The sequence below is a fragment of the Marmota flaviventris genome, chromosome 1 (assembly GCF_047511675.1).
Source record: "Marmota flaviventris isolate mMarFla1 chromosome 1, mMarFla1.hap1, whole genome shotgun sequence".
Lineage (NCBI taxonomy): Eukaryota > Metazoa > Chordata > Mammalia > Rodentia > Sciuridae > Marmota > Marmota flaviventris.
Window position 1 is genome coordinate 41,553,500 of NC_092498.1, and position 10,419 is coordinate 41,563,918.

A 10,419-nucleotide genomic window follows, 5' to 3' on the forward strand; every position below is an offset into this window, starting at 1 on the left:
AGTCTTTCGGCTTGCTACCTCATTTAGATGATACTAGTCATTAACCAATTTAGCTGGAGTCAGCTCCTAAATGTCCACATGCTCTACTTTATCTCTGAAACCTGTGCAGTCAGCAACCATGGCTGCATGCTCCGTGTCCCACTGCTGGTGAGGGCAGGCACGCTCCAACAGCTCAGGAGACACGTGGGTGTCTTAGCTGCCCACAGCCATCTCATAAGCCTTCTCTGCAATTCTGAAGGCTTTCCTTTGAAGCAGAGCCCAGATACAGATGTGTATCAAAACATTATATAGTATCCTATTAAGATATGCAATGGTAATACTTATTTTTATGTACCAGCAAAAAATAAGTTTAATTTAAAAAATACTGAAAACTCTGTCAAAAAATAGAAACCAATAGTTTGTCTGAAACTCTCTGAAGGTATTTCTTTTCTGATGTGTTTTAAGGAACTGATTTTAAGGTAAAAGGTTCATCTATATGTCAGTCCTGTATCACCAATCCCAAAGCCAACTCCATAGTAAGACTCCCAGGTATTAGACTTTACATCCTACATGGAAAGTAAAAAATCTCAAATTTTCACATTTCCATTAAGGAAAAGAAAAAGAAATTATACTATAATTTTACTATAGGAGAGAATGTTGAGACAAGAGTTAAAAAGAAGAGTGATTTTAATTTGTTATTTGATGGGTGTCCCTTTCACTGTCTCTTGGTTTCACTTTGATAAGTCATTTGCGTTATTCTTCTCTGGCCCAATTCTCCAGATTCACCTAGTTTCTAAAAATGTAACAAATTACTCTGTTTCTAAAATCAATTTGAAGTAGGACATACTAGCAAATCAATAGAGTCCCTTAGGCTCAGAAAAAATGAGATTAGAACTGTGATGAAGTAGATATTTAATAAAAATTAAAATGTGATTCCTGAACTCTGAGCTACCTCCTTGAAAATGTAATATGAGGCAGCTACTCAAACTGGAAATTCAACTCTGGGAATTTGAGAATGAATAATAATTTTGAAATTGTATGTGATCTAATGAAATTATAAGAACAGGACTCATGACTTTCAATGCCTCCCCAAACTATAAATCCAGGAGCATGAAATTTTCCAGACAGTGTGGAACACACGGAACACCAAATATACAAAAACCCTCTTGAAGTGCTTCCTTTGTCTAAACCCCTGATGTGATACAGGAAGCCATTCTACCCATCTAGGAGAATCAGATCTGACTAAGTAAGATGTAGGAAGGATTAAGTAGTAAGATTCAGACCTTTATTATCCATTTTAATAATTACGTATAGATATGTAGAATCATGTCTTTCCCTATGAGTCACTTTGTTTATAAAAATCTATTTCCTTCTGCTCTTGCTAAATGTTTAAAGCATCCAGGAACCAAACTAGATTCTGCATCCGGCTATGAACTTATGGTATGTCCCTCACCTGGAATATCTCCTTTTTAAATACCTTTGAATCTCTAGATCATCAAATTTCTAGATCAATATATAGATATATTGATAATTCAATATGTTGTTTCTGGAATTGGCTTTATTAGCAAATTCATTAAGATAGAGTCCTTTGCCTTAATGTCTTGTATTGTATTGCAAGATTATTAACTTTATTTACAAGGAAATTTTTTATACCACTAATTCTGTGAAAATAAAATAATCATAGTTATTTTATGGTTCAAAGTATTATAATTTAATTTTGAGTATGTTAACACTCTTCTCTGGCTTCCTTTTACTACTCCTTACTACCAATGGCTCAAACAAATGAAACTAAAACAATTTTAGTTTATGTGTTATAAGTCATAATTTTTAAATTATAATGTTGATCACACACTGTTATTTTAAATGTTGTTTATATCAAAGTTGTTGCTGTCTCTATGAGTGAAGGGAGAGCAATTAAGCAAACAGGTGGGCAATTTATCAATCATCTTGAGGGTTGGGTATTATGATGTGGCTTTATTAATTTTGTATGCTATTTCATGCATTCCTAAGGCAGGTACAGGAGGACTGTTTATGCATAAGAACAAAACAATTCTAGAACAAAATATAAGTAGTTCTTAAATCATCTAGTATTTTGAATTTTTCCTACATGATGTGTCATAGTGAAATATATCGATAATTATGTTTGGCTACATGTTTAATTTGATCACAGCACTTAGTTAATACCAAAAAAATTACTAGAAAATAATAAAAGACATAAATTGTTATTAGAAAGACAATTGTCATAATTTGACATTGCATGCATTTCTGTATTATCTCATCTCCCTGACTTGAAGAGGGGTAGCGCCCTGAAAGAAGCAACTGTTTTCTCATTCTTGTTTATATCTCAGGAGTCCCTTCTCAGATCCTCAGCTCTAGTAAATATGCATTAGGGAATTGCTAAAATGAATTATATTAAAACTCCCTATGTTATGAATGATAAACTTCAAAATATTCCAGGTAAATAATCCAAATTGCCAAAGTAAAATCTCATTAAAGCCATGAAGGTTCTAATTTATAAGGTACATACCTAAACTCTGTTACAAAAACATTCAAGCATATAGTTTCCAATCTAAATCAAATATATCACAGAAACAGGGTTTCTCCTCCAGATAACCCACCCAGAACATTTACCCATTTCTGAAATAATGCTGCTTTGGAAATTTATGAAGTTAGATTCATTAGCATGCAAGAGATTAGCTGAGCCAGAAAGAAAGAGTGCATGTCCTCTTAAACCCTTAAAAACAAATAAGCAGGAGGAACACTGCAAAAAAAAAAAAATGTACCTAATACCACAATGGATCTCTTACATATGAACTGAATTACAATTTCTGAAATACCACTACATACTTTTTTGCTTCTGGGGTTGACTTTTTCTAATGTAACCTCACAAGAGATGCTATCACATCACTTTCTACATGGGATCTGCACACAGTTGTTAAAGACCTTTAAATCTAATGTGCACTGACCTCCTGAACATTTGCTCTCACTGGTGGTTTCCAATTTCTTCTATATCAAATGGTGACCTTAACATTCTGTCTCACGAATATAACTATGAGAATGAGCTGACATGATAAATGACTATACTCGCAACCCTTGGTAATATTTTTTATTTTTCAGAGAATCAGTTGATGGTTTGGTCTTTCCAGTTTCCTTTTCACTTCCCCATATTAACTATCATTTTATTGTTAATGTGCATATACACTAAAAGAAAATGAAATAGTTGAATAATTTAATTAACAAATGTAACCTCCGTGTTTCATGTTATAACACTATTGATTCTCAACTGTCCTTCCTTGATTATCATCAATATCAGAACAGAATTTTCCAGCTTATGAAAATAAAAGTTGAGACTCACCCATCAGGTTGTCCCACACAAATTACCTGTACTGCCTGAAGGATCATTTATTTAAGGATCATTTTTACTTACCAAGATTTAAGCAACTCTAGTAACATTTGGTATTTGGTGCTGCAACCCATCTATTGACTTAGGTGAATTTGTAGCTATATGTCTGCCTAAATAAACATGCAGCTACGAAATAGAGAAATAAGAGTTTTAACATTAATGAGGATTTATTTGAGGGACATTAAAGACTTTCCATTATTTGAACACTAAATGACTAAACTAGATATTTTCTAAATTATTAATATTACCATTTGGGTATAATCTTTAGAACATTTTACAGTCTAAAACAATTGAGATTGTTGTGTGATCATTAAACTTTACCGAGTTAAAGCATTTTCTCAATGTCTAATACACACCCAATAAATAACTTAACGTTACTTGACAAAGACAGCCCAACATATATTTAGGCTATTTTGAAAATAATGGGAAAAAACTATTAATAGATGTTTTCTCTTGTGGGGTGCAGTGAATAGTAATTTAGGGCAGTTGAGAGCAAAGCAATTTAACATTTCCCCTGTTGGTTCCTTTGACCTACTAGTTTAGAGGTCTTTGCAACACCCTTGAGCTTTTTCCTCAGGATAAAGTCATAGTTGTTATCAGTGTCAAAACAGCTATTTTGCTATCAGGTTCTACCTCTCTTTTTTCAGGTATTTTTAAAATATCATTTGCATATCCAAGAACAAAAAAAAATAAGTATATACACACATATAGTTAGTTTTTAAAATTTCTTTCAACATATCATCTCTTGGTTGAAGTTGTTATTGCTCAAAAGAATGATGCCCTCTAAGACGACCTGGTGTAATGGCCTCTGCATCTGATGAATACCAGTGTATGTTACATTTATTTCAAACTGTACAGTCATGGTTTTGGTTTGTCTCTCCAGTGTGGGTCACCTACCATTATCTGGTCATCTCATTGTCTATAACCACTTCCTGCATTAACAGAGTAAGGGTATATTCATGAAAATAAGTTTTTAAAGAAATCAAATAAACATCTACTATAAATAATTATCAGGAAGTAAACAATTCAATTTCATTTAAGGCTTCTCTGAGTCCTTTTATGCTCTGGGTTTGCGGTTGACTGCATATTTTTATGACTCATAGCCTAAACCAAATTGAAGTTTAGTTCAATAAAAAGTGCTTTGAGCTGGATTTAGCCAGCCTGGAGTACAGTTGTGGCTCTACCATTGCCTAACTGCAAATTTGGATAATTCCTGACATTTCCTGAATTTCAGTTTCCTTATCTGTCAGTGAAGTGGTTGGATTACATTATCTAAAACTTCTCCCTATCCAGAAAGCTCTGTGACTGAGAAAAGTCTAAGCAGAATTGAAAAAGAAAAAATATGGTTTGCCTTCGGTAAATTTCCATTTCCAGCTCCACTTTTACTCTCTTCTAAAGTGCCAAGTACATTCATGCTACTCCAGGTCCATGTGACATATGAATTGCTGACCTGAATTTCAACTGCAAACCTCTGAGCCATGGCAACGTATGTATCATTTAGAAATAACCCCAACCTCCCCAAAGCAAAACCTTTGCTGAGATTAAAGCTGTATTCAAATATATAATCTTCCTTATTGTCATTTCTCCTTTTTTTAATCCCCTTCAATAGTTCCAGAGTGTTTTGAAATAATACTAATATCCAGTGGTAGCAGACACTGCCATTTTCAATTTTTCCCCCCATTGGGAGTTGCAATTATGTTTCTTTCCCCTTCTTTAATTTTTTTTTTTTTACAAACAAAAACATGATAGATATCTTCTAATAGCAGAGACCAGAGTGCAATTATTAGGTCACAAAGTTTGAATAGCTTCAACTTTCCTAATTATTGCCAAAACACTTTCCAAAATGATTGTAACAATTATACTCTTAACAACAAATACGAGAGTGCTTCAGATTTTGGCAAATTTCTAGGAAAGACAGATATTTAATTTTTGGCAGTCTTATGAATATGAAACCTTGTCATTTAAAAAATTTGCATTTTCATTTCTTTGAATAATAGTAACTGAATATATGTAAATTTTTATTGGCCATTCAAGTTTCCTCTTTTGTGAAATGACTTTCTGTCACTTCGCATATTTCAGTTTGGTTTTTGGTCTTTTTTTAATGGATCCTAGGAGTTCTTTTTTTTTTTCTTATTTTTTTAAAAAAATTTGAGGCAGGGTCTGGCTAAATTGCTAAGCAAGCCTCCCACTGGTGATCCTCCTGTCTCAGCCTCCCAAGTCACTGGGGTTACAGGCATGCACCACCACATCCAGCTGGGAACTCTTTATGTATTTTCTCCTGCTTGTGTTTTCACCATCTTTATTCTCCAAGGATAAACAGAAGTTCTTAATTTTAATGGGATCCAATTATCAGTTTGGGGCTTGCACTTTTTGGATCCTGTTTTAAGAAAGGTCCCTACTTTCAGCACAAAAAGGAGGCAATTCGGTACAGTAATTTAAAACCGACTCAAGAGGTAGCCTACCTGAGTCAAATCATAGTAAGCTCTTCTTAGCTTGAGATACGGTGAATATTTTTTGCTTCCATCTCTTGACCTATGAAAGGAGGATGATATTAATGGCATATCTCTCAGGGTTGTTATGAATTTTAAATGAATTGGCATATGTAAAATGATTATCATGATACCCAGCACATAATGAGCAACTAATAAGTGTTTGATATTATTTTCTGCATATTTATTCTACCTGGATTTTAATTTTTTACATGTTACAACATAATAAACCAATGGATAGTTGTTCCACAGAAAAATAAACCAATTTCTATAAAACATCATTTATTGAATAATCCATCCTTTCTGTATTGCTTTGCTAGTGTTTCACATAGGTATATTCTACAATTCTCTATTCCATTTCATTGGTCTTATTTTTCTACACCTGTGTTTTAATAATTGTATTATGAACCTAATAATTCCTTTACCTTGTTATTCATCTTCAAAATTAGAACTTGGCTCTGAATACAATTTGGAGATTATTTATCAAATTTAATAAACTCCGTGTATTTTAATTGGAAATGCACTGAATTTGTAAATTAATTTTGGCAAAATTTACGTGGTTTTGGTACCTCTGCCACTACCATCATGAGCATAAAGGAACACTCCCTAAAAATATGTTTCCTCATAATTCATTTCAGATGGGATTCTTTTTCACATTGGTCTGCTTACAAGTCATATGATGTTTCCTAGCTACAACAGAACCTGGAAACATGGGTTTTGCCTCCTGCCTTTGGGAGGTCATAGAAGAGAATGACAGTTCCATATGACAAAGGTGAACTTTATTTACTTATCCCAATATGTCATTTTTAAATAACTAAAGAAAAAAGAAACTTTTGTTTCTTCCTTCAAAATCTTATAAATTTAATTTCTTTTTTTTAATTTTTTTATTGTTGGTTGTTCAAAACATTACAAATTTCTTGATGTATCATATTTCACACTTTGATTCAAGTGGGTTATGAACTCCCATTTTTACCCCATATACAGATTGCAGAATCACATCAGTTACACATCCATTGATTTACATATTGCCATACTAGTGTCTGTTGTGTTCTGCTGCCTTTCCTATCCTCTACTATCCCCCCTCCCCTCCCCTCCCCTCCCCTCTTCTCTCTCTACCCCCTCTACTGTCATTCATTTCTCCCCCTTGTATTATTTTTCCCTTTCCCCTCACTTCCTCTTGTATGTACTTTTGTATAACCCTGAGGGTCTCCTTCCATTTCCATGCAATTTCCCTTCTCTCTCCCTTTCCCTCCCACCTCTCATCCCTATTTAATGTTAATCTTCTTCTCCTGCTCTTCATCCCTACTCTGTTCTTAGTTACTCTCCTTATATCAAAGAAGACATTTGGCATTTGTTTTTTAGGGATTGGCTAGCTTCACTTAGCATAATCTGCTCTAATGCCATCCATTTCCCTGCAAATTCTATGATTTTGTCATTTTTTAATGCAGAGTAATACTCCATTGTGTATAAATGCCACATTTTTTTTAATCCATTCGTCTATTGAAGGGCATCAAGGTTGGTTCCACAGTCTTGCTATTGTGAATTGTGCTGCTATGAACATCAATGTAGCAGTGTCCCTGTAGCATGCTCTTTTTAGGTCTTTAGGGAATAGACCGAGAAGGGGAATAGCTGGGCAAATGGTGGCTCCATTCCCAGCTTTCCAAGAAATCTCCATACTGCTTTCCAAATTGGCTGCACCAATTTGCAGTCCCACCAGCAATGTACAAGTGTACCCTTTTCCCCACATCCTCGCCAGCACTTGTTGTTGTTTGACTTCCTAATGGCTGCCAATCTTACTGGAGTGAGATGGTATCTTAGGGTGGTTTTGATTTGCATTTCTCTGACTGCTAGAGATGGTGAGCATTTTTCTTTACTCAAAATACTTTACTAGGAAGGTAGAAAAGTACTGAATAGAAACTGCAATAATGTGTCACTTTGTCTCATTCTAAAGAGAATGATTTTTACATTTCAACATTAGATTTGTTTGTTATGTATTTTTATAGATAATATTTATATTGCTGAGATTTCCTTTTATTTATTTATTTACTTTGGTTTATTGGGTTTTTTCCCTAAACAAAGAAAGGAATATGAATTTGATCAAAATGTTTTACATCTATTGAAATGATATATTTTTTTTGTCTTGGTGCAGGAAAATATTAAATTTTATTATTAGACTTTCCAATAACAAATAATTATTTCTTTATGCAAACACAACTTTGCATGTGTTAAATGTATCTATACATATAAACATATCTATACTTATAAACATAAACATACATAGATATATATATATATATATATATATATATATATATATATATATATACAGATACATATATGTATATAGAAGTACATAGAAATAATTATAATACTTTGTTGGACTCTGTTTGCTGGTGTATTATTAAATACATTTTCCATATTAATTGGTAAATTTGCTTATGATCTTTCATGTGCTAATAAAAAAAAAGAGACAAGAAGTTTAACACATATAATCCCAGCAGCTTGTAAGGCTGAGGCAGGAGGATTTCGAATTCAAAGCCAGCCTTAACAAGTTAGTGAGGCCCTAAGCAACTCAGTGAGACCGTGTCTTCAAAATAAAACAAAACAGGGGATGCGGCTCAATGGTTAAGTGTCCCTGAGTTCAATCCCTAGTAATACCAAAAAAAAAAAAAAAAAGTTTATTTAAACAAGATACTTAAGGGGAAAACTATTTAGAATTTTTTAGAGTGATTTAGCCCTACTTAAAGTCAGATTGCCCTATACGTAACAACTATGTACAAAATAATTATAAAATTGCCTTTGATTCTACAATAATAAATTTAAAAACACTAAAGGTCTGCAATCGAACAGGGCATAAAAGTATTTTCTTGTTGTTTTTGTTGTTAAAGCAGTGAAAGCACAATACCTTATAGAATACATAGATAAGAACTAAATGAGCATGCTACTGTTGCAGAAATGAGATATTTTCACACAACCACTATTTTTCCCCATTCCATTTCCACCTGATATCAATCAGAATGTATCATCAGCCAATAGTTTTTCTTTAATGCAATAAAATGGTGCAGAAACACCAATTAATTAATGTACAATAAAGGAATGGGAAAGAGAAAAATGAAAGTATACAGAAAGGAATACTATAGTGGTTAGGATGTGGTTAGAACTAAATTGCAGTTTTCTAATTGAGAATGTATTCTGTAAAAACAGCCTCAACAACCCCCTCCCCCCTAAAAAAAAAAAAAAAAACCAGACTTCTGGAGTCAAGTAGAAGGTTCCAATTTTTAACAGACACCTCCTGTCTGGGGCTGGATTACATCAATTGTAGCTTCATCTTCAGTCCCCAACCATGCAAATGTGTCTGTTTCATTGATTAGCTACCTGTCAAATTGGAATTTAACCTGCTTCATTGAAATAATCCTGTCATTTCCAATATGTTTTTATTAGTTTACTAAGTAGTATTTGCCTCTTATTATTAAACTGCACTACAGAACTATCCTGCACCATCACCTTCAAATTAATATGATCCTTGTTCTCAGATTTGACACCTTCCTTGAGCTTTTTATTGGTGATGGCAAACACAGGAGTCCACTCACTAAACAGGTAACAGGGCCTCGCCAAACCAGCATACAAACAGCATCAGGAGTGGTAGAAGGTGGCAATAGTGGTGGTCTTGTGCTGATCTTGGTACCACAATTATTATAGCTTCAGAAACAACAAGGCCATAATTAGCCCAATTTTATGCATCACTTCAGATTCCCTTAGACAGCTCTAGAGTTTTACCTTTGGCCAGTGACAATTCAAACCCACCAATATAATATATCCCTGAAATTTAGGGCTTTGCCCACCATTTCCAAATTTGAACAATGAGTGATAGGGCGTGAGACCTTGCATCCTGGAGCTACATACAGCACATGGGGCTGCATCGTGCAACCTAGAAATGCTGGAATTTTACCCTATGGGACAAATTATAACCAATGGAGAACAAGTGATAAGCTGGAGCCAAGCAAAACTATTTCCTCTCTTTCATTCTGTTCTAACAACTGTTCCAAAATAAAAATGCTGTTTAATTAAAAATTTTAACTGCATGGATTATTGGGGATCATGTGATATTACAGCATCTATTAATTGTGTCAAGTTTAATAAAGTTAAATAAAATATTCTCAAATATTATCATTACTTTAAGGTGAAGGCATTTAAAATCATTTCTTTTTTAGATGGAATGTACACTATTGTTCTTTACAGTCACCCTACAGTGCAACATCACATCAGAAATTATTACCCAAACTAACTATAACTTAGTACCCACTGATCAACCTTCCCACCCTCCTCCTACTCTCTCCAGACTCTAGCAACCATCATTCTACTACCAACTCTGTGGGATCAACTTTTTTGGATTCCACATGAGTAAGATCATGCAGTACTTTGCTCAGTTCACTTAACCTAATGATCTCCAATTCATTCTTATTGTGGCTGAATAGTATCCCCTTAGGTATATGTACCACATTTTCTTTTATCCATTCATCAGATGATGGACAAACTTCAGCTGTTTCC

General features: G+C 33.9%; 1 pseudogene; it reads right to left on the reverse strand.

Annotated features, from left to right (window-relative positions):
• Window positions 1-9,149: 9,149 nt before the first annotated feature.
• LOC114085217 (small ubiquitin-related modifier 2-A-like) lies at window positions 9,150-9,791 on the reverse strand (annotated as a pseudogene).
• Between the last annotated feature and the right edge of the window lie 628 nt (window positions 9,792-10,419).